Source organism: Anser anser (assembly GCF_964211835.1).
Source record: "Anser anser genome assembly, chromosome: 5".
Taxonomy (NCBI): domain Eukaryota; kingdom Metazoa; phylum Chordata; class Aves; order Anseriformes; family Anatidae; genus Anser; species Anser anser.
The window spans coordinates 48,144,299-48,168,523 of record NC_139725.1 but is presented as its reverse complement, the minus strand read 5'-3'; the positions used below and the strand labels follow the sequence as shown (position 1 = coordinate 48,168,523).

The window sequence follows — 24,225 nt, the reverse complement described above, 5'->3', positions numbered from 1 at the left end:
AAAGGAGTTTTCCAAAAAGTAGACAGATTTAAATTTCATTCAGAGGTACTGTTGAAGGGACTGGAAGACAAGACTTATAAAGAATGGTTTATAATTGGAATTTTTAATTTATAAATGGAATTTTTATTTTATAAATGGGAATTTTTAGTCTGGTGAAAAGGAGGCTGAGGGGACACCTCATCATTCACTACCTGAAAGGAGGCTGCAGCTGGTGTTGGAGACCAGCCAGGGTGCTGGTCTCTTCTCAGAGGACAAGTGATAGAACGTGAGGATATGGTTTCAAGTTGTGCCAGGGGAGGTTTAGTATGGATGTCAGGAAGAATTTCTTCACAGAACGGGTGATCAAGCATTGCAACGGGCTGCCCATGGAAGTAGTAGCCACCATCCCTGGAGGTATTTAAGAGATGTGTGGACGTGGCACTAAGGGACATGGATTAGCGATGGGACTCAGTAGGTCAGGTTGATGGTTGGACTTGATGTTTTTTTTTTCAACCTAAATGATTCTACAATTTTTATTAGTAAAGTTCCAAGAATGATTAAATTCTTTAACTGGTGTAAATCAGTTTACAGTACTGAGTTTCCGTTAAGCATATGAAGGTGAACAAGCAGCACTTTCAGGAGTTTCAGAATCATTGTTTAGAAATTTTATTGGGGAACAGACTGGCCTGAAGCTTTGGTGGTGCCACAGAGAACTTTATAAGTTCATAGAATCCTAGAATAATAGAATAACCCTGAGTTGGAAGGAACACACAAGGATCATCAAGTCCAACTCCTGCCTCTATGCAAGACTACCTAAAAATTAACCTATATGTCTGAGGCTGTTGTCTAAATGCAGTATGGCAATCAAATGCCACCTGAGATTTTGAACGTTGAAAGCTATCTATTGGTGCTTGCTTGATAATCCTGATATAGTGAGCTGGGTGATAATAGGTCAGTTCTTAAGAATGAGCATATATTCACACCATGGGATCACCACTGTAATTTGGTATGTGGTCTGGAGACAGAACGTGTGGTTTCTGTAGAAAAGAGGCCAACTTTGAACTCTGCATGTTCTCATCATCTGACCACCTCCAAGTCAAAAAAATACTCAAAAAACTAAGACTTTACAGAGTTGGCAAGCATCTTGTTAAAAATTTATCTTTTCTCTTAGACTAAACATGGTCAATAAAATATACTCCTTGGAACAATGAGCTACAATCACCTTTACTGCACAAGATGTTGATAAAACGAATTAAAGAAGGGAATGCTGCTGTTGAAAGGAAGTAGGGTTTATGATTGCTTGCCCTGTAAGAATATAATAACATAATATATTGGGGGCTGGGACATGTATTGAAGGTGTGGGGATTATCACTATCTGTTTACCATCTTGTTATTCACTAGGATCTCCCTAGGTGTCTGTTACTGTTCCCTGATAGTGATAGAATATAGAGTTCAGTGAAGTTTTGATCTGGCTCAGTATAGCCACCGTTATGTTCCCAGAATAAACTTATTAAATTGTGTTTGCTGTGGTAAAGCAAAATATTTGAGTTTGCCTTTTAATTCTTTCTACTCATTGTGCCTGTAAAGTATTCTCAGTAAAGAGCCCGTGAGTAGTGAACATGGGGGTCAGTTATGCATTTAAAGGAGATGCCCAAATTAGGTATTTCATCTCTCTATTTTATGAGCGGAATCTTAGGGGAGTATCTGAAGCATCCCTAATTGCCCTGTATGTAGCCTGTATGAAGGCTAGGTACTAATTCAGATGTTTAAATTAGATACAAAAAACCATGGAATATGACTGTCTTTCTAGTAAAGGCATTTATTGACCATATTGTTTTAATTGTGTTGACAGTACTAAGGCATTGCCTTGCTTTGAGTACTCCACAAGCAAAACAAAATTAAAGCAGGGTAACTAACTTCTGGAAACTCTGGATTAAGCAACACAGGATAGCCTGGGCACAACACAGTTTCATCAGAGCCTGTGTCTTTAGTTCATGATGTGGACTTGATGGTGTCAAGCCCCTGGATCAACAGCTGATCCACCTGCAGGAGTTCTGAGGTCTGTGAGCAGGGCACAAACCATTCTGTATTTTGGATTCTCTAATCTGTTGCTGAGAATTAAGCAGCTGTTCCTAGACTTGTAGTTATTTGGATATGTAAAATACCTATCTCATGCCTGCCTTAAGGAGAAAATGTTTTCTTAAGGAGATTTAGGATTGGTTTATATCTTAGACTTCCTTAATTTAATTGCCTGCTTAGTAGCTGTCTGAGTATATGCACATTCCAGTTTGTGTTAACAGATATTTTTGTGGTCTAGCCTTCATATTTCATGCATATTAGCAATTCATAAATGTTAGGAAATTCTCCAGACTATTCCTTTCCTTGAATACAAACCCATGAAAAATGCTTCTCAAAATAAATTCTTAGTGGCAAAGTAGTTCAAAAAGCAAAGCGTTGTATGCTGTATGTCTTAGAACTAAAACTTTTTTTTTTTTTTCTGTTTCCCTCTTCCTTCTTCTCTCACCCTCCTACTCCATTTAAAGGCAATGTAATATCACCACAAAGGAAACTTTCTCTTTTCTGCACCATAAATCATTCATTTCCCCCTACAACACCAAACCCCTCCCATTTGGGAGGCCTTCCACATTTGCCATTTGTGTTATAATCTCCACTGTATTTCTGCCTGCCACGTTGATTTATCCTTTGCTAACAAATCAGTCTGTATGGCAAAGCTGCTGCTTTCCAGTTCACACTTTGATGAAATGGTTGGTTCTCTGTAAAACATAGCTAGGATGTGAGCACAACGGAAGATGAAGTTAAGAGGAAAGAAGGATTTTTAAATAAAAATTAAATGTGCATAATTGAAAAAAATCTAGTCTCACACATACCTCCCAGTGCTGATGAGGTGTTGCTTCGGGGGTTATAAGTAGGTTAGACTGATAGAGAATCTTCACTTTAACAGTTCCTCTCCTTCCCATTCCAAATCATGGAACCTCTTGTATAAAATGTCAAGCAGATGGCTTAGTGGTGGAAAAAACATACAGAAAAGTTCATATGCACTAGAGTCTTATCTATATTTACTTCCATCTCTATAGGTAAGGAATGAGTTTTAAAGCAGAGGGCAGAAAGTCTGAAGAGCTGGCATTAATTCCAAACTTTTCCCAATCATTCAGTGTGACCAGGTACAAAGAAAGCATCAGGCCTCTTTGCACCTGAGGTCTGTTTCTGTAGGATGGAGTAGATAATGCTACCTGGCAAAAGTGGTGTGGGGCTGCAGAAAGAAATAAATCAGAATCAATTTTAGAACTTCACAAATGAATGTAAAGCACAGTGGTAGCTGCAAGATTCATTGAATTGAAGAAATGGGTTGATTTGAGATTAATAAATATGAGCAACTGCTAAGTTCATTGATTTATGCTTTTAAATTTCTGCTGCTCTGGGGCTCTTCCTCAGTAGGACAACTACCATTGAATTAATCTTTTGATCAACTGACTGTTACAAAATTGAATGGAATTAAAGCTAAAAAAGGACATGGCGACTCAGATGTGATCCGGTGTTGTAAAACTAGAGAACAGACTCTGTAACTATTTCCATTTGCTCCTCTGATGGACATTGCCACTATAAAGGCAAATTGTCTGATCCCCTTCCGAATTAGGTTTCAAACTGCTTCAATTTTCACCTGGTGTATTAAAGGCTGCATGTCTGGCTAAGCGAGTGGGTACCTAATTGTTGCTTGCTGTTATTCAGCAAGCTGTTCTTCAACTACAAATTAGATTATGGAGCCTCCACCCTGAAATCATCTAAGCTGGTGAATATCTAATATCATTATACCCCACAAGGAGGAGAGAGTACAGGGACTAAGGTCATAATCCTGATCCTCTTTAATTCAGCTCCTCAAGATGAAGTGCTGGTGGAACATGGCCAGAAGCCAAGTTAAGTTCCTGCCTCTGTTAGAGGTTATTTGATTCTTCATATTATGATAGCTAAATCCTTCAGTGGATCTAGTCCTATGTCTACATAACTTCAACATGCCTGGGATTCCATCAGCTGACAGAATATTCATCCTGGATTTGGAAGTCTAGCATCCCAATTTGTTACACAGGGAAAGCAAAGTACCTGTGAATGGGACTCACAAATCACACAGGAATATGAGTAAATGTTGGTTAGTATGGTTTAAGAGAGAGTTCCTGCCTTATAAAGAAAAGTTGCTGGAAGCTGGAAAGTATTTATTAAAATCTAGGGTAGTTTAATTCAAAATTCAAAAGAGACCAAATGAGATACATTCTTTCCATTTGTCACCTTAATCTTTGGATTCTAGAACCTTTATTTCCCTTTCCTTTATTCCAATGAATAATTGAGTATATAGTTGTTTAGGAAAGATTGAGAGAGGCTGACCTGGCATACGAGATATGAATCAATGTTACCTTATTTCCTAAGGAATGTAGAACCATTTTTTTTCAGATCTTCCCCATTAACGTCTTAATTTCTCAATACAATTCTGAGAGAATTAGATTAATCACACATGACACTCTGCCAATTTTAATTGGAAACAATGACTGCCTGTGAATAATAATTTTTTTTGTGTTTGCAGCTCCAGATGTTTGTAGAATAATCCACCATTTCCTTTGCCTACATTTAAAGCCAGGCTTACAAGAGATTTAATTTCAACTCTTTGACTCAAATTGGGCAGAATTTGGGATTTGGAAACCATGTCTTCAGCTGCCTTGAATTGTGGGTCTTTGTATTCCTACATACTGAATCCATTCCTCAAACAGTTTAGTCTCTGGCTATTCTGGACAAGACAATGTTAAGGTAAAATAGACAATTAACCTCTGGGCTGGGAGCCCCAGGCAGTATCAGGACTAGAGTGACACTCAAAGGTCAGTGGACTGTAAGGATCCCCATGGCTGGATTTCATTTATTCCCTAATGTTGGGTGTGGATGCCAATAGCAGGCAGTTGCTGAAGTCTCTTGGTGACACGGGGCTAGGGACTCTATGAAAAAATAACATCCTTTCACTCCATTTTAGGGTTATAGTGAGATTTTTGGAGGCAAGAAACAACGGGGAGCTGTAAACAGTAATAATGCTAATAATTCTGCCTTCAGTTGTGACCAGCCTGTCTCTGCTCAGTCTTGCTTGCTACATGCTAATGTCCTCAGAAGCTATGGCTACAGTAATACAGGTGTTGGGAAGGCTGGGTTCAAGGAGATCCTGGATACAAGTGCAGCATGCAGTTCAGTCTTAGAAACTTAAAGGCCTTTCCTGCAAAAAACAATGCAAAGAGCATCAAGCATGTTCTTGTAAGTTACAAATCTTTTGGCACAGGCTCTTTATTTTGGTCATTACACAACTTCCTGCAGGGCCCTTCCTCTACCCATGTTTCCCTTCAGAACATTCTACTTTTTTTTTTTTTTTTCTCTCTACATCCCTTCCCGAAGCTATGCTCCACCTCCATTCACTAACAGGAATAAAAACAACTCAGGGACAAGCATATTGGTTGCCAGAGCTCTATAGTTTTTTATCTCTTTCTCTTATCCTTGACTTGTCTGTTCTGTGAGGGCTACTTTTTAAGCAAAAGGTATCTGTTATTCAGTACTTGCAAAGTATGCAGCATAAGGGAAGGTTAATTTGTAAGTAGCTTTATATAAAGGAAGTAATTTCATAATTTTGCTATAATTCAGTGCATGTACCAGGATGTGTGTGCAGAAGCACATGCATCCACCCACTACTTTGAAAACAAATTCTTGTTTTATGTCCCAAACTATTCTGGAACAATACTAGTCCTGGTTCTTCAATACCACCATATGAAATATAAAACACATTATCAAAAGCATACTTTGCCTATTGATGCATTCTTGGGCAGAATGGGACCTTCAGCCTCTCCTTTTCCACACTTTGAGATATGCTGATGAGAAAAGCAGTTATGTGTGAACGGTTACTATTGACGGGTAACTGAATGTATTATCTTCTGATTTGAAATTTTTCCTTCACCTTTATAACTGAAAGCACTGTACACCAAACAAGAAAAATACACACCAAGAGTTTGAAGCAATAGAGTATATGCATTCCAAACAATCATTAGATCATTATTTCTACCTGCAAGCCTGTCATCTCTATATCCTGTCATACTAATGAAGTCCCAGAATGCTGGTTGGCACTGACAGACCAATGCATTGCATGTTTTATAAAATATGTATGCCTCTTTCTCTTAATTCTACAGAGATGCAAATTCATACAACTCCCTATCAATAACCTGTTTCTTAATCATAAGCTAACATTCATTCAAATTAAAGCCCTGTAACTCTTTTTCACTAAGATAAAGAAAGGATCTTACAGCTTCTTACAGTTTGATTTATTGTAATATGACAATATTGGGAACATTAAATGTTAATGCCAGTGCTGTCACTTTAATCATAAGCTAAGCATAATTCTTACGCTGAAGAGCTCAGAAATTACTTCATTTTTAAAAGGAAATTTATTGTGCTATATAGGCAGGTATATAATTCCTTCTGTTAGAGAACTCATGGAATATCTGCCTTCAAAATAGGCTGAACTTGTAATTTGTATTTGCTCTGTCACTGTTTTGCTATATAATCTCATTTACCTATTCTTTCTCTTTTAAGCTGTAGGGAACTGAATGTATCTTTATTGTTTTATTAAGTCATAGAATTTTAGAATCGCTTAGGTTGGAAAAGACCTCTCAGGTCACCAAGTCCAGCCATTAACCTAGCACTGCCAAGTCTACCACTAAACCATGTCCCTAAGCACCACATCTACACATCTTTTGAATACCTCCAGGGATGGTGACTCAGCCACTTCCCTGGGCAGCCTGTTCTAATGCTTCACAACCCCTTTAGTGAAGAAATTTTTCCTAGTATCCAAACTAAACCTCTGCTAGTGCAACTTGAGGACATTTCCTCTTGTCCTATCGCTTGTTGCTTGGGAGCAGAGACTGACCCCCACTCCAGTACAACCTCCTTTCAGGTAGTTGCATAAGGCCCTGAGCCTTCAGGCTAAATAAACCCAGCCTTCTCTCCAGGCTAAATAAACCCAGTTCCCTCAACTGCTCCTCACAAGACTTGTTCTTTAGACCCTTCACCAGCTTCATAGCCCTTCTCTGGACACGGTCTAGCACCTCAATTTCCTTCTTGTAGTGAGGGCCCCAAAACTGAACACTGTATTTGAGGTGTGGCCTCACCAGAGCTGAGTACAGAGGGATAATCACTTCCTTAGTCCTGCTGGCCACACTTAATTTCTGATACCAGCCAGGATGCCATTGGCCTTCTTGGCCACCTGAGCACACTGCTGGCTCATATTCAGTAGTAATAGATTCACTGTTATTCACTAATAATTCACAGAATAAAATAAAAAAATCAATCAGCTCTTCAAAGGAAAAAATATTTTTCTCATTAGAATAATCAAAGCTGTTTCCTTTCTTCTGTTAATGTCCCTATATGCTGCCCATGACCTATATATCCATTACTAACACTATTATTTGTAGATGGTAGCAATTTCTGGACTTCAAAAGAGATCCTGTGTTTTCATGCTGCTAGATTGGTAGAAACGCATTCTTTCACAAAGATCTAGATATCTCACTGACAAGATCATCAAAGATGTCAGGAAGCAATGTTATTATTATCTTTTAAGAGATGAGGAATACAGATATCATTTTACTGTGTTGTTCATCAAGGTCTCTGTTGGGACTTTTGTCCGTTGTATAAAACGTATTATATTGGCAAGGTAGCTACCAGTCCAAGTAACTCTGCTAAAATTCACCTTGTAGAGCCTAATTATGTATGAGTATTGGTGATCTATTAGGATCTAATATTTTAAGATAGAACATGCTTTCATTGGGAAGCAGACAAAATAATTCTCTCACTTTTTTAGTCACTTCTGGGGACTAAGTTGTGGTACAATCTAGGAAGGCTGAAAGCTCACTTCTTTGTAATCAGCTCCCTAGGGCTCCATCAGTGGCCCAATCTATGTTTATTTAGAAAAAATTATCAAAACAACTTAATAAAGAATTAGACCTACAGCTGCCCAGTTAAAAACTGTAAGAAGCTGCTGAGAATTTTTTTATGATGGAGGATAAACCTGAGGAAGAGTCTGGTTCAGTGGAAAAATATCTTAAAGAAGAAAAGGTCATTCTTTGTGATGGATGTGGAAAGAAGAATAAGACAAATTTACAACGAAAGAAACAAATGGGTTTGCCAGAACAAGGAAAGATCTGGACGAGCAACTGTGATGCAACAGATCAGTTCCTGTACAGAGAACAATCTTAGATAAATCTTTCTTCAGTCTTAAACAGACTCCACTACAAATATTCACACCTGACTTTTAAGCCTGTCTGCTTGAAGTTTCTAATGGTTGAGGTACCAGCTGGATCCCATTTTCATTCCAGCTAATAGCTGGGACATGGAACAACTTCAGGCAGATCTCAAAAGTTAGCAAAATAAAAATAACCTTATATGTGCTTCTGTTATAAGAACCACAGAGTTGTTTTCTTAGGAAGTAACAAAAGCAAATCCTGTTTACCAGATGGGAGATACTGAGGGGGAGTTTATAACTAGCGGATACAGAATAGCCATTTAACAGCTGCAAAAAAATTGGAATTCAAGCAGTTATTTTTCCATATTTAAAGGGTCAAAGATCAGAAATTTATAAGAAGACACGGTATCTGCTTTGCACATATTACTAATGCTGCTGAACAAATAAATTCTGTATGCTTCTGTGTGCATATTGTTCAAAACTCATTGCAGTTAAGTTTCAAATCTTATAAAAGAGACTTACTTTCAGAGCCAAATGTTAAACTTCTTTTCTAATTCTCCACAATTTTCTTTAATTGTAGGTAGATAAGGTGTTAAAAAGCAGCAAATTCCTTTAGAACCCTCTGGGCTGAGGAACTGAGCAACACAAGACAAAAGGCAGATCACTTTTTCATTTAATAAATGAAAATTAAACAGTAAAGCAGTTATACTTTTCCAGTCATAAATATTACAATACACATTATATAATATTTTTTCTTTTCCAAATACCTAATCTTATGTTTCCTCAGGAGGAAACATATCCTCCTGCCTGCCTTGACAAACTCATAAATTCTAGGTGAACTGTTATTTAGAAACATGTCAGGATTGTAATTAAAAAGAATTGATACTTAGTACTTGTCTATTTTCTTTCGCATTGATGGATTGAGGAAGGGACAGGAAAACACATATCTACATCCGTGTAAACAGAAATAAAGGCAATAATACTTGGATTGCATCTAGTGATACCATTAGTAAACTCCAATATGCTTTGCAGTTAAGATATTATTCTCCAGATGTACAAAGGAGCTGGGTAAAAATGTTAAGTCTCAACAGCTCCTCAGATCTCTCTGTACTGGTGATAACTGTGTCACTTCCATGACACTTCTTGTTATAGGAGCTTGTTTACAGATACTCATTAGCAGTTCAACCAGTTAGGTTGAAGTGCTTGCCTAAGGCATCTTTTCTCCCTCCCTTCCTTCCAATTTTATTGTTACTCAAAACAAGCTAAAGGAAAACAGACAGTTTTGCTTTTGCTAAAAGTTCCTGTTGCTGTTTAGCTGAGAAACTCTGACAACTTTATCCTTGAGAACACTTGCAGCTACAGTAGAAGTTGATGAGAAGTGTGTTGTGATTTAAAAATTTGAACTATAGTATAATTTACACTATAAAACAAAATAGGAAGGTGAAGTTCCTTCAGAACGAAAAACTTTAAATGATTGATTCTGAAAATATTGCATGTCAACTTCCTCCACTTTTCTTGTTTTTATTTTTTCTCCACTTTTCCTTTTTTTTTTTAAAAAAAATATCTGGCAAGTATGTTGTTTGTGAATTATTTCTATTTCGGAGGAACTGCACATTCTGAGTAGATAAACTTCAGTGAAGTTTATGGGAGTACAGTGTATTGTCTAGCAGCCTCCACCACCATGCTGTTTGCACACATCTGAATTTTATTTCATGCTTTCCTAGAGTTAACATCATTCATGCTCCTCATCTCTAGGATCCGTGAAGATTCTCTTCACTATGCAGTCTATGAAAGGATCTGTGTGATTTCCTTTTTCTTTACTCTCTTCTTTCCTCCCCTTCCCTTTTTTCCCCTTCACTCCCTTCCTCTCCCCTCCCATTCTCTCCTTTCCATCAGTTTACTTTGCAGGACTGTGTTAGCAAACAGGCACATAGCTAAATAGGCAGATATTAGGAGACAAGAAATGTAAAGGGTAATCTCCTGTGTGAGAGTAGATGAGGTGTGTAATGACATGCTGGGACACATTGATGGTGGTATCCAGGTAACCTTGATCAGCAGCAGCTGGGTTAGTTCACCTCCTCGTGTCCTAAGGTGAATGGTCTTCATTTTGAAAGATGACCAGGAACTATTAACGTCTACTTATCAAGACTTCTTCGTTCGCTCTGTAGTTAATTGCTTGTGTAATGCTTTCTGCTAAGTCACTGAAAGATGAGATTCTGGCCTATGCTTCAGTGAAGAGTTAAATGGGGAATAGGAGAAAGAGGGATTTCATAATACGGTCTGTAGAATCTCCACGCACCATTACATTGCTTACCAAGCACAGGACATATGGGATATATTTCTGCTATGAGAGGCAGCCCTGATAGCCTCATATGCTTTTTCTCACTGTGGAGTGAAGTCATGCTACCCTATTCCTACTGCTGTATTTATATTGAACCAAACTTATGTCTATCATCTTTGAATTTATGCCTAGCCAGGAAAAAAGGCCATTTATCAAGCTGCTAGCACTTTCCATATCAGAGTGACCATGAACCCTTTGAGGCAATTACTATGTAATAATCTTTAAGTACTACCATAATAAATAAAGAGTAAGTGCACAAATCTTCACTGGTAAAGTACTAAATACTAACAACCTAATAAGAAATTGAGCAGAGCTAGCTCCTTTTTTTTGACAAGGTTTTCCAACAGGACAGCCATGAGGAAGACAGATGAAGTGATGACTCTTCCCTTCCACTTCCATATGTTTCCTCTGGCACCCTGAGAGCACATGACCACCCTTACCTCAACTTGCATCTCGCAGGTAACCTTCAAGTGAGATCTGGGTCCTCTGTCAAAGCTGGGTCCTTGGCTTTACTTTGCTATGTTTTTCAGTAAAACTTCTGCTTCACAAAGTAAACTCAGTGTGTAGAATAAAATTGTTCTGCAATTTTGAATTCAATTTAGCCTTTCCAGATCTGAAGAAAGTTTGATGAGTTAGAAAACAGCTGAGCTGCCTTCCCATGTGTTGAAAGTTATTACACAGGCAAGTCACAAATCCTTTTGTTCTTTTTCACAAACACATATTAGATGAGTTTGCAAAACTAATGGCACAGTCGTGCAATGGTTGACACATTTCTCATATCTCATGAGCTAGAAGTCAGCCAGCTAGCTTTTGAAGCTTTCAAAACCATCCATCTATCATGTTGAATATTGATCTTTGTGCATTGTAAGGAGGTTTCCAGCATGGAAATGGAGCATAAAACATTATTTCAATTATTTGCCCAAAGCTACACCAACCTTTTGGCTTGTTGTTAAGTTTTAGGGGTTGATATATTGGTAATTCAATTATGATGAATTACCAAGCATTTCCATTTCCAGTTCATTCCAGTTTTACCAGTGCTTGAGGATAAAAAAGAGAGTGAAGACTAAATATGAGATACTTCTCAGTTCTTTTACAGGCTGCAGACAAAACAACACTGCTGTCTACATTGCATTCCTCTAGCAATGAAGTAGTGTTGTACTACATTTCTCATGTGTCTCATGTTCTTTTGCTGGTAGCTAAAGGACCTTTTACATCTTACATATTTGTACTGACACTGGCTATGAACTATCTTATTATTTAGAAGTTCTGAGTTGCCGTTATCATTCTGGCAGAAATCAGAGAGTCTTCAGTGAGGCAATTCTTTGCAGCACTGCCTGCATATATTAAAGTCTTCATGAGGATCTGGATGGGAACTAGAACTATGCTAAAGGGGAAACTTCACAATCAACTGGAAGCACAAGGAGTCACTGCCTTCCTCTGTCCATTCATTCTTGCCCTTGGAACAGCTCACAGTGCTAGTTTGGCAGAAATGTTTGTATTAGCTGCTGTGCGGTGGGCTGACTTGTGGAAGGAGGAAGGTGGCAGAGGGCCAAAAACAAATAGCTGGGAAGCTGGTGGTATCAGTTATCTAAGGTTGTTCAAGCAGTTTCTCTGTTGAATTTTCAGTCACAGTCTCAGAGTTCAGATTTTGGGGGGATCAGGTTTCAGGTTTTGTTCAAAGCACTATCAGATACATCTGGGTCAGAGTCTGGAAACAGTCCCTGTCTGGTTTTGGTTTGGCTTGGCTGTAGCTGAAACCACAGGAGCTGGTTCAAAGAACCAACAAATTGGAAAGGAGTCAGACTGAGGTTCACATGCTGATTTATCTTTAAGCGATGTTATCTTTAATATGGGCTTAGTTTATCTGTTGGATTTTGCATGTACGCCACTGCCTACTAGATTTTGCAGAAGGTAGAATTAAAACAGAAAATGTTCTTCTGCTGCTTACAAGATGCAAAAAAACATTCCAAAACCACATCGGTTGCACTTGTAATGCTGTAGAAAAGCCCATCTGTGCTGCAGCATCCACAAGATAGCTTACTGTCACTCTGTATAAACTCAGCTATTTACTTACAAGAATGCAATTCAGGCTATTCATTTGGTAAATACCACAGATTTCCATTGGATAATGGTGAGTTGATGAGCCTGATTTAGTTAGACATTTTAATTAATTGTTCCAAAAATGCCTGAGCAAAGGGGTATCATCAAATAATCAATTATCCAGTGGCTTTTAATTGAGATAGTTAGGACTATTTTCTGTTGTCAGCCTTTCAGAAGTTTAGGATCCTGTTTCAATGATCAGAAAATTATATCTGTGCTTATAGAGAAACAGATATGTTAAAAGAGGACAAAACTCATGGCTGGTTCAAATAAATGTCATAGACTGGCAGACATAATGAAAATACTTCATTTACTCTACTATTAAAAGTTAATGATGTGTGTATATAATAACTTAAAATCTAATGTTTTCAAGTGCTGGCTATGGATTTTCCAGAACAGCTGGATACAACATGCATGTTAATTGAGAGAGCAGCTGGATTTCCCTCTGCTGTTGTGAATAGGTGGGATTTAAAGGGAAGAGTGCTGCCTAGTGCCAAACATAATTTCCAAACCATTGTGTCCTCTTGGGATATTTTGATTGAATTAAGAAGTTTCAGTAGTTCAGTGAGTTCATTACAATGGGTAACAAAAGGTACTGTTCACCAGACTTACTGTAAACAATATGTAGAACTTTTGCTCATTTGCTAAGTCTGCAAGTGATTCTTAAAGCACTATCAGGATTGTCTGAGCTTTAGAAGTCATATTAGACATTACAATACATTAAAAATCTATCTAATTGTTGGACTTTCCCCACATACTCTATGATTTTCTAATACCTGAACTAGAACTTCTTTAAAAAAAAATTACTGTATGAGAAAGTGCAAGAAAAATATCTTTCTCATAATGATTGCAAGTGTCTGGAGGAAAATATCCTGTACTTTTAAATTCTTCCATTCTTGCCTGCCATCCTTACTACAAGGCTTCACTGTCTTTGTTCTTGCCAGATTGATTTGTCCCCAGAGCAAATATGACTTTATTATTCCAATCTTTACAAATGTGAGTTCCTGTCATTGTTTGGGTTGAAATCTTTACCATCTCTTCTTTCTTCTGTTTACTCAGCGTGAATATCCAGTACATGCAGTAATTCAGTTTAGCTTTATCAGATATGTGGTCCCATGGTAACAGTGGGGAATATCTTCATTATTAATAATATTATGAGTACAGCAGACTACTTATGGAGCTGTGTCTGCATATTTGTGGAGTGTGTCTAGTGTTATCTGTCCTCTGCTAATTAGAATTTAGCTGACAAAAGCATGGAGTGAAAAGGGGGGAGGACATTTTTGCTTTGACTGCTTATTATAGTCAGCTCTATACCACGCCTATACTGCAGATTGCAGCACAGAAGAAATACATCTAAGTTCAGCTTCAAATTAATGTGCTCAGATAGTAGAAGGAATTTAGCCATTCTAATATGGAGTTTTGTGTAATATTCCCAAAGACAATTGACTTGGGAATTTAAAAGGAAAAGGGGAAAAATGATACTACCAACATGGGATAGATTGTGTTGTACATATTTGCTGATACAGCATTTGGTGCCATAATGTTTTATTGTTACTCTGCCTGCTCCATGCCTTCACAGCCTGGAGGCAAGTAATATGAATGGTATATGAATCAAACTGTATTGCTTCCCTATGGTAAGGATCTAGGAGAATCTTGGAAATGGACAGTTTGGAATGAGTCGAAATTTTGATCACCTTCCACATAACAGAACTCACCCGGTGTATTGAGAGCCCAGCTGCTCTTGGACATGTGTCAAGAACAGGCTGAAACTTTTAAGACATAGTTGAATATAGAGCAACAAATAATCAGTGGTGAACTGCACGTGTTCCTGCCTGTAACAGTGTTTCTGAAGGGGGGAAAACTGCTTTGTCAACCTTGAGTTTTTCAGCTTTTAGTTTCCTTGACTATGCTTCTGACTGTTCTTGGGTTACAGGAGAGAGAAGTTAGAAGTAATGTATCTCCAGCTATGGGTAGGAAATACATTGTATATATCCTTTATATTAGTGCTGCGTGAATGCTAGGTACACAGCGCCATGGAGTGGAACGTTTCACTTGCGTGTCAGGGCTCTGGCACCCCATGATAGGATAACAGCCATATGTCGAGGCCACAGGTGGGAAAGGTTGCTTTCAACAGGGCTTCTGGCAGGTGGGCCACTTAGGAGACACTTTTCTTCATATGTTTCTCAGCAGCGAGCTTCAGTGCTGTGCTGGAACCTTTCTCCAGCTCCATAGTTCAAGTGAGTCATGGAGTGGAGAACAGGCTGTTTGATGTGCTCTGATATGTAGGTAGGGTGCTAGCAATGAGCAAATATGAAGTAGAATCAGCTGTGAGGTGTTCCCCCCCCCCCCCCCCCCCAGTGAAGAAAGTGTGTTTCTACCACTTACTTATCTCTATGCTGAAGAAACTGTCATAGAGGCATTACAAGGGATTCACATCCCAAATCTGAAATGAACTTTGAGAGGTACACCTTAAAGACAAACTTGGAGTCACAGCATGTGCTGCTGGCATTGATAGAAAGGTCTATTTCAAATAATAAGTGAGTACAGCAAAACAAAAACCAGGGTGGAAGAAGACCTCAAGAAAAGAAATAGCACAGCTTGTTGATAGCACTAATATGCAGAAATGTTCTCACCATCAGCCTTCGAGGCTGCACAGGGAAGCTGTTTCTTTTCTATTACCCAGAAGATCTCAACATGGAATGCAAACAGTTGTTCCTCATCTGTTTCTGGTATAATTTCAGAGTGTTTACACCCTTTGGTGGGCTGATTCCTGGAGCTAATGCTTATTATCCCCCCCCCCCCCCCCCTTTCTTTTTTAAACAAAATCTTTTCAATATCTCAAGTTAGTATGGATTTGTTTTCCACTCCCTCAGTGAGAGCAGAAACAGAACTTGTTTTAGATCCACTGGAAATATTGGCAGGGTCCTTGGAATTTGTGCATAGCTTTGAGTCCTACAGGCAAATAATAGCATACAGCAGAAATATTTACTGAACTGGATATCTAGCGATTTCTTCTCTAAAAGGGCAAGTATCACTCTACAAAATTATCAGTCAGGATGTAGAAACTAAGACAAACAAAGAGCATGCTGGCATTTTGACTTTCTCTGGTGCATTTAGCAAGGTTCATTCATTAGGTTAAAATGGGTGTATTCTATGCAATCCATTTTATGTTGCTGAAGGAGGTGGGCATTTGGTGACATTCGTTCCTCCCTGTTTTCTGTTTCTGTACTTCAGAGATAAATCGTCTGTCTCTCATTGGTTAGGGAAAAAGATGAAAACCTTGTAGTTCAGGTTTACAATTTTGACAGTTCTTTTATCCACTTTGCACACATCACTTCCAGTAAGGACATAATAAGGGATTTTGCTGTCAAAATCAGGACAAAAAAAGGAAGTGAAAAAAGAGTAAAATAAATTAATTCAAATCCCAGAATAAAAACAACCATGGTGGTGATTTTTTCCTTATGGTTCAGTTACTGTCACTGAATGCAACATTAATAGAAACAAGATTGATATGTTCTGCAAGCACTTTTGGAAATATAATTAATACTACTGATTAGCTATTGACTAATTGGCTAACGGTTGTAAAGTGCTTGAAAGATAGTGTTAAGACACTTCTTCAATGGATTAGAGAGCACAGGCTGGAGAGACCCTCCTTCCCAAGGATGTTAGCACTGTGGCTGTCAGCTTCAGATATGCTGGAGAGGCCCACAGGTGAATACAGACATGGCACTAGTGAGTCCTAGACCAAGCAAGAGCTGCACTTTCAGCAGAGGTCCTTGTTAGCCTACACGGATATCCAGGACCTTTTCTGGATAATAAAAGGCATTGCTATGCCACAGAGGCCTTTTGCTTGAATCCTGATCAAACAAATTCCTTGTTAGGCAAGGAGGTATTACACATACAGATCTATGTGATCTATTGTAAAAATGGTTGCCAGAGTCTTTGGAATAAACATGAAAACAAACAGCTGATATTTCAAAAGTGAATCACAAATCTTGCAGCCCTGCAAAGTTACAAATATACAAATCTTATTACACATCTCCTGAGTGGCTACATTAAGGTGATTCATGAATGTACTGAAAATTCATCCCTGTCAGCTGGGTCTGAGAAGGATAAATTACCTGGGAGCAGCCTATTATGCTTGTTCTTAGTACTTTTAAAATTACAGTTGACGTTTATTTCTAAGATGTAATAATGCACAAGGGAGGATAACACTCTGCTACCATAGAGCTGTGAACACCTGCATTCAATAATGATTTGCATGTCTTTTTCCTCTTTAATCCAAGGATTTAGATTCCATTTACAAATATTTAGTAATTAAGCAGCTCAACAGTCTATGCCGTGGGAACATATTGTTTATACTTTATGGTTGTGTAAACTAAGAATACAGAGAGGTTGAAGGATTTATCTGCAGTTGCACCAAAGGTCCAACTGAAAATGGAGGAGTTGCACCAAAGGTCAAATGGAAACTGGAGTGTCAGGACTGAGGTGTCTTGCCCTGTATAGGCTTCAGTCAGTCCATTTTCTACATGTATATTTCACTTTGTATGATATACTCATCAAAATGGAGAAGTCATTTTTTGAAATCAAGTCTTATATACTTTTAGATTTTTAAAGAGAGAAGGGACTACTGTGATTCTCTAGCCTAACCTCTGGTGTAATACAGAGGATTTCCAAGAATTAATTCTTACTTCAAGACCAGTAGCTGCCTCTAGACTGGAATATATATTTTCAGGAGGAAATCAGCAACAATAAAATACTGATTTGAAGTTTTGTATCAGTGGAGAGTCCCCTGTAGCCTTAACAGGGTTGTTGCAATGATTAGGACCCTTACTGTAAAAGTGTTTACCTTACTTCAGTGTTCTTCAATTTCTAAACATAAGCTGTTCTTTTACCAATACTATTTATTTCATGGGATTTAAGATCCTAAATGCCTTAAGGATATTATAGACCTAACCCTCAAAGACTGAGTGTGTTTAGTTTTTCTCAAAAATGTTTAGAAATATTTATTCTTGTGCCTGTGGAAATTTTTATTATCTTTATAATTGCCCAATCTCCTTATTAAATCATATCAAATTCTAATACTGTTCTATTGGTAAAAGTGTCTGCACTTAAAGTATACAGGATGGAAGAAAAGATTTCCTTTGAAATTCTCCTGTTATTGATTGTCTTCTTTTTCATTAAGGCTGAGACAAAGATCACAGAAGGTGTTGATTTCCCCTTTCTTAGTCATATATTTTATCACGTCCTTTTAGAATCCTCTCAGCTAAGGTAAACAATCCCAACTTTGCAATTCCATGTCTCTTCAGTGAAGACATTTGACCAGTTTTCATTATTTTCCTTGAAATGTGACTTGCTTGTGACTTCTTACTATTTTTTTCCCCCCGTCGGAAGTTTGACTATGACTTGGAGAACAATGGAAAAAAAATGCAATGCATTGTAAATTTACAATCTTGTGTTTCCTTCTGAGAAAATTTGAATGCAAATATTTGAGGAAGATAGATGCTGAGGTGAGTGATCCAGCACAAGCAAAATTTTAATCATGAGTCCTGAGATATAGAATTTGAGGTATGATACATAAGCAATATGGTTTGATTTCTACTTCTTTACTAGACAGTATATGTAGCTCTTCAACATCAACTAGAAAGAAATAATATTGGTAATCAAGTTAGAGTAGTTAAATGTGGATAACTATATACATCTGCCATCTATATAAACTGAGGTACAGGTTATAGTGAAACTTGTGTGTTCAGTTGTACTACTTAATCTGATTCAAATGCAGACTGGAAGTCAAGAGTCCTTTGCTGATACGGCTCTGCATAAGAAATACATTTGAAACATTGGTCTCTTCACTTGTGGATATAAAGTAGTTGAAAGTCATAGAAGAAATACCAAATTACAAATCATTTGCTGGCTGCTAGTCCAGGTCTACTTGTCTGCAGTCTCTGTACATAGTGAAAAAGAGTGCACATGTACAGAAGAAGTCCTGGAAAGAGCACATGTATGGAAAGAAGAACTAGCATAGGGTGTATGCCCTCAGTGGATCCCCTAACATCCATAATAAGAGTCTGGTTTATTATTATTATTAATTTTATTTTAATAATCATAACCACCCGGGCATCTATCTGTTAAAGATACACTCGTTCCTCTTCTTTGCTATTATCAGGAATGAAGATCAGCACTTAACACTCTCAGTTGAGAATTTCAAAGCTAAGCTACTTAAGAGGATTATTATTATTATAATTATTTTTTGCAATACATCTGTTTCACAGGACTAGATGATTCCTGGCATTTTTGAGGCAGGAAAATTACTTGGTTAGATAGCATGCTATTGACAAAAGCAATGGCACATTATATGTAGCCTAGTTCACACTTCTCTCTGTCCTCACTCCAAGCTCAACCCTTTTCTTTCATGTTGTTTATATCATAAAACAGCCCAAGACAAATTATTACATTAATTGTTGATTTGTTAGCTCATAAGATTAATGACATTAATAGAGTTGTTGTGTAAAACCAAATGGGATTTAAAATAACAATGAAATAGACTTTTTAGTCTAGACATTACCCCCTGAAACTATACGTCTCTGAGTAGAAGAGATGATATGCTAGTGTATATCTTCTTTTCTCCTTTTAATCTTGATCTTTGGCCTTCAATGCATTTTTAATATGCAGTGGTTTCTGTAGCTCCACAGTTGTTTTACCAAGTAACTGGCCAAGTTCTAGGTACCTAGCTGATTTATATGTGAATGGGGAACCACATCTTATTTTTCTATTTTAGTGTCTATTTGAGTTTGAAGTCAGTTTTCCAGCTGGTGGATAGGGAAGGAATAAGAGGTCAAACATCTTATCTGGAAGACTACAGTGGTAAAAGCCATCTAAACCCCACAGAGCATATTTCACTCACTGAATAACCATGCAGTGTCCTGCAGTAAGAGTATCCAGTAAAGTGAACATGAAAGCTCAGGAGGTATGAGCTATGGTACCCCAGAATGATAGTAGAAGAGTTTTATATATATATATATAACATATTTGAATGATACTGAACTGAGACTCATCTGTAAAGGACTGTAAAGACATAAGGAGATGCAGAAGTTTTTATGGAAGCTAAGTCTTATGAAGATTGTGACTATATACAGGTGTAGGCCTCAAGAGCAGTTGGAAAGGTTGAGAATGAAATCGCAAGGGTGGTAACAGCTCAGTGCATTTTGCATAATGTCTGTTCACAGACATACCTTTTACTGTCAGGTCTGAACCTCCTTAAAGACTATTTCTTGTGTACTTTTAAAGATGGTCAATATCTTCAGCCAAGAAGTCCTAGGATCCAATGGAGTTAATCCCCAAATAATTGATACAGAAGAGGGGAGCGAAAAGTATCATGGAAATACTCCTGGAATGGAAATACAAAAGCCTCCTGAAGGCTTTAATGGGCTATTGTGGAGTGGGATGGCCAGAAACATCTCAAGGCCTCTCTTTGCTAAGAGAGGCTCTCTCTTTGCTAAGATCCCTCTCTTTGCTAAGGCCCTGTCTTTGCTGAGATCCCAGGATCCCTCAGCAGAGTACAGTCGGGTGCTTGGGAACAGCTGTGGCAACATACAGGTTGCTGGGCTGGAGCGCCGTGGCTGGCCTGCAAACAGAAGCGGAAGATGTGTGCTCTCCCAAGGAACAAACTCCCCAGACAGAGGTGAGTTTAACACCCAGCCATGGGCTGTATGTGATTTTGACCGCTGCTGGTGTGCATGGGGGTTGCTGCTTACAGGTGGACAGAACTGTTCAGGTAAGACATGTCTGAGGGTGCCTGGTCTGTGACAGCTGAGGCCTCATGTTGTGGAATGTACTCTGAGATCCCCTTGCCACTGAAGAGGTGGAGTTGCTCAATAGCAGAGAATTTGCCATGCAGATTAGGTGAGGATTGCATGGATTATTTGTTTGGATCTAGTTCTCAAGACCATACTAAAATAGGAGCTGGAGTACTCTAACTTTTTGTGTTGTGACCTCTCCCACTGTTCTTACAAATCTGACATGCTGTGATGCTCAGCTTCCATGTACATCAGGTCCTCTCAGGGGATAGATACAGGCTTGTTCTGGAAACAAAAAGGGGGACTGTATTTTGAAGCAAACTTCTTAAGAGAAGTGGAAGTTTTTCTATAGCTCAATAAGCATATTGAGAGGCTTATTAAAATAATAACAGAACATTTGTTAATAATTAATTGCTGGCATTAGGGAAGGGACTTTCAGCCAAACATTCTGAAGTTCTTTCCAAATTTCGCTGACCAAAATTGCAAACAGATAGGGACTGCCTAATCCATCACCATGTATTGCCACCCCTGACAGCTATTTAATTGCTTACAGCAGAGCAACTGCTCAGTAGCTATCAGATTGGTGCACAAGCAAAGAATGTGCTGTATAGCCAAGAAAAAGTGGAAAGCAAGTAGTAGGTGAAGGAGAGCATGTGTCAGTCTAAGATGGGCTTGGTCAAGTAATAGTATCCCCACACTCCAGTGGGGATCATTCATGAGTCTGTTTCCAAGATGCAATTCCATGTGTCACTTCAGGTCAGATAGTTCCCACTGCACAATGGTGCAGAAAGATGTGTGTTGTGTCCAGAATTATCATTGTCATTGTTTTCTGCTGAAGGAAACAGCATTCATGCCAATCCTGAGAAACTTTTGGTGTCTTTCTGGTTTTTAAACGTGTTAAAAACTATAATAAACCCTGTTTCAGACCTTTCATTAGAGCCTTGTCTTGTATCCCAAGTACTTTATTTTAGCTCTGCTTTCTGGTTTCAGTGACACTCTCCAGTCTCTGGTAGCCTAAACTGGCTTATAGTGATCTCTGTTGATTGTGGACCAGGACCGGATAGGCATCAATTAAATTACATGCCTCAGTTAAATGCCCAAGTGGTGGTGGATGTGAATGCAGTCAGAAATGCTTGCGAGCTTTTGACTGCATCTGCCTGACTGTCTTAGTGCTGTCACACCTGTCTGTATCTGGATATATATGCAACCTCTCCATATTAAATAGAGGAAATTTATCTTCATTATGAAATCACTCTCGAGAGTCCATTGCTAATGAAGCTGCTTGTTATTTATTTTTGAAGTTGTATATAAACAACTAGCATTATTAGTACACAATTACCAGAGAGTAATCACAGAATTACTGTAAACATAGTCTACAAAACATACTGCAGATTAATATTCATACATTTCTCTAATCTACCATTTGGAGCAAATGCATGAATCCAATCTAGAGTTCATCACAAAAGCATAATATCACCAGGGAAAAATGGAGTGATTTGTGGCTTAGAGGAATTAAAGGGAAAAATCCTGTGACTCTTTTCATGGTTCTGGAGAAAGGGACTACTGTGGCTGCTGATGCACAGTTCAGCAATATTTTGTGTCAGTGATAGGAGGAAAAGAGAAGCTGCACCTAGACATGCCTTTATACATAGATATTGCAGTGTTCAATCAAATGAGTGCAGCCGAGTCCAGTAGTGTTGTTTGACAGCCTGGCATGTGTATTTGCAGGAAGCCTAAGGTTAAGTACAGCTGAAGGATGGTGTTTGTATTCTGCTATTGATAAACAACAATGGTTGTTTATTGCCCTCTAAAGCAGAAAGAAATAAGTGAACTAGTAAAACTAGTAGCATGGAAATCCATGTTGTGTAGCTCATTCATAATAAAGCGCAAGTTGTTTGCTCTGCATAAATTATGCTTTTATTTGTTTTTCAGACAGTCAAGAACTGGATAATAGTCTGACTTAAATAACAATGATTATAGACCTGTAATGTACTCCCTATTTCATTCATATTAAGGCTTCATTTTTATGTATTGCAGGATGATTTTTAATTACTTAGAGATCAGAGTTTGGTCAGGGCAAAATGACCAGAAAGTTAATAGTAGCTGAAAGGGTACAACTCTTTCACAACTGAGCTGTAGAAAATTGAAAATTTAGAATTCAAATTGAGATGGCTGAAACTAGGAATCACTTCTGACAATTTAACTTTTGCACAGTCATATAGAAAGAGTGCCAAAGCTGATTTCGGTCTCTCTATTAAAATTTTTGAAAGTTTAGGAGGACTAGGAAGAGAATACAATGGAAACCTGTGATCGTTCTTCAGCTTTTTAAAATGAGCTTGCTGTAAGCATCATCATTCCGATGTGCCCATTTCTGCAGAGGTCCAAGCAGTTAAGTTCTGTAGAAATAAAGATAAAGGATACCTTTTTAGCCTAGGTAGTTCAAGACCAAAAATCTAAAGTGTTTCCACAAGACTGCAATTGTAAGGACTAGCTTGCTAAGTGAGGTCTGAGCACTCAGTTATGTGGCACTACGACTGCAAGATGTGCTAACACAAGTGACCTTCAATGTATTTGATTATCTAAGTCAGAGAATCCATTATGAACTGTGTTCATGAAACCCCTGATTACTGAAGGTTGCATATACTTTTGTAATTCCAACTCCTACATTTATTTCTTTTACATACATGAAACAAACTGTGGTGTTGAACAGATGCTCAGAAATCGTACATATGTTGTTTTATTTTTCTTTCATTTACTTTCTTTCTCATTGCATAATATACTGCTTTGGACATAGGGCTGTCTGTTGTCTTAAGGTGTAGGAATATATCTGAAAGAATGAAAGGTACTTAATTTTATAGAAACTGCAACAAAATTATGCAGAATCATTGCAAAGCCTGATTGCCTGCCTGCTGACAAATGAAGGCTTTCTTGCATTACTTCAGCCTGTTTCTCAAACTATGTCCAGCTACAGCTTAAAAAATGAGACAGGCTATTCGTATTGAAGAATGTGTCCTTATGTAGATAAGGCTTGATAATTAGAAATAAAATAATAGAGTTCAGTTAAAAAAGAAAAGAATAGAGAATAACCAAAAATAGCTAACATATTTTCCAAAGATATTTTAGCTAAGAATGCTCCTGTGAAGCAGAAAGATGGCGAACATAAGATTTTAGGAAATAGAAGGCATTTTCAGGCACCAAGAGTTGTGGAAGGGGTAAATTCTTGCTGCAGTGTCTGTGAGGGGACAGAAAGAAAGCTGGTCTGACCTTAAATCTATTTTATTTACCCAGGCCACAAAAACATCCAGAGCCACACTTTGTGAAATATACAGTGAAGGGATGAAAGTGTTTAACAGGGAATCCAAGGGGAAGGAGAGAAGGAGATTCTTGGTTTATAACACTAAGTTAAATAAGGTCATGCTTGGCTTCTCATATACTTGAGTTTCTTTATGCAGATCCTTTTGGGGATGCTTTATGCTTGATTACTAATACTATAGAATCTTAGCGTTTGTATTTTTAAAGATGTATTTACAGGTTTTTATAGTGTATGTGGGTGACATTGTTTAAATGTGTATTCTTAGATACAGATTCTGCAAGAAAGAATTGTGCAGGAAAGTTAAAAAAAAATGATTAAGAGTGATGGAGAGAATACAACAGCCATCTGACAAATTTTGATAAGAAATTATTCTACATTAAACATCAGGTAGCCTGGAAGCAAGAATGGATACAGAAAGAGACAAAAA

At 38.0% G+C, this 24,225-nt stretch overlaps 1 protein-coding gene across 17 annotated transcripts in view; it reads left to right on the top strand.

Moving 5' to 3' along the window:
* Positions 1–24,225, top strand: part of LOC310900994 (uncharacterized protein) — a 382,517-nt gene that overhangs the window by 51,593 nt on the left and 306,699 nt on the right. The gene's annotated exons all lie outside the window — the stretch shown is intronic.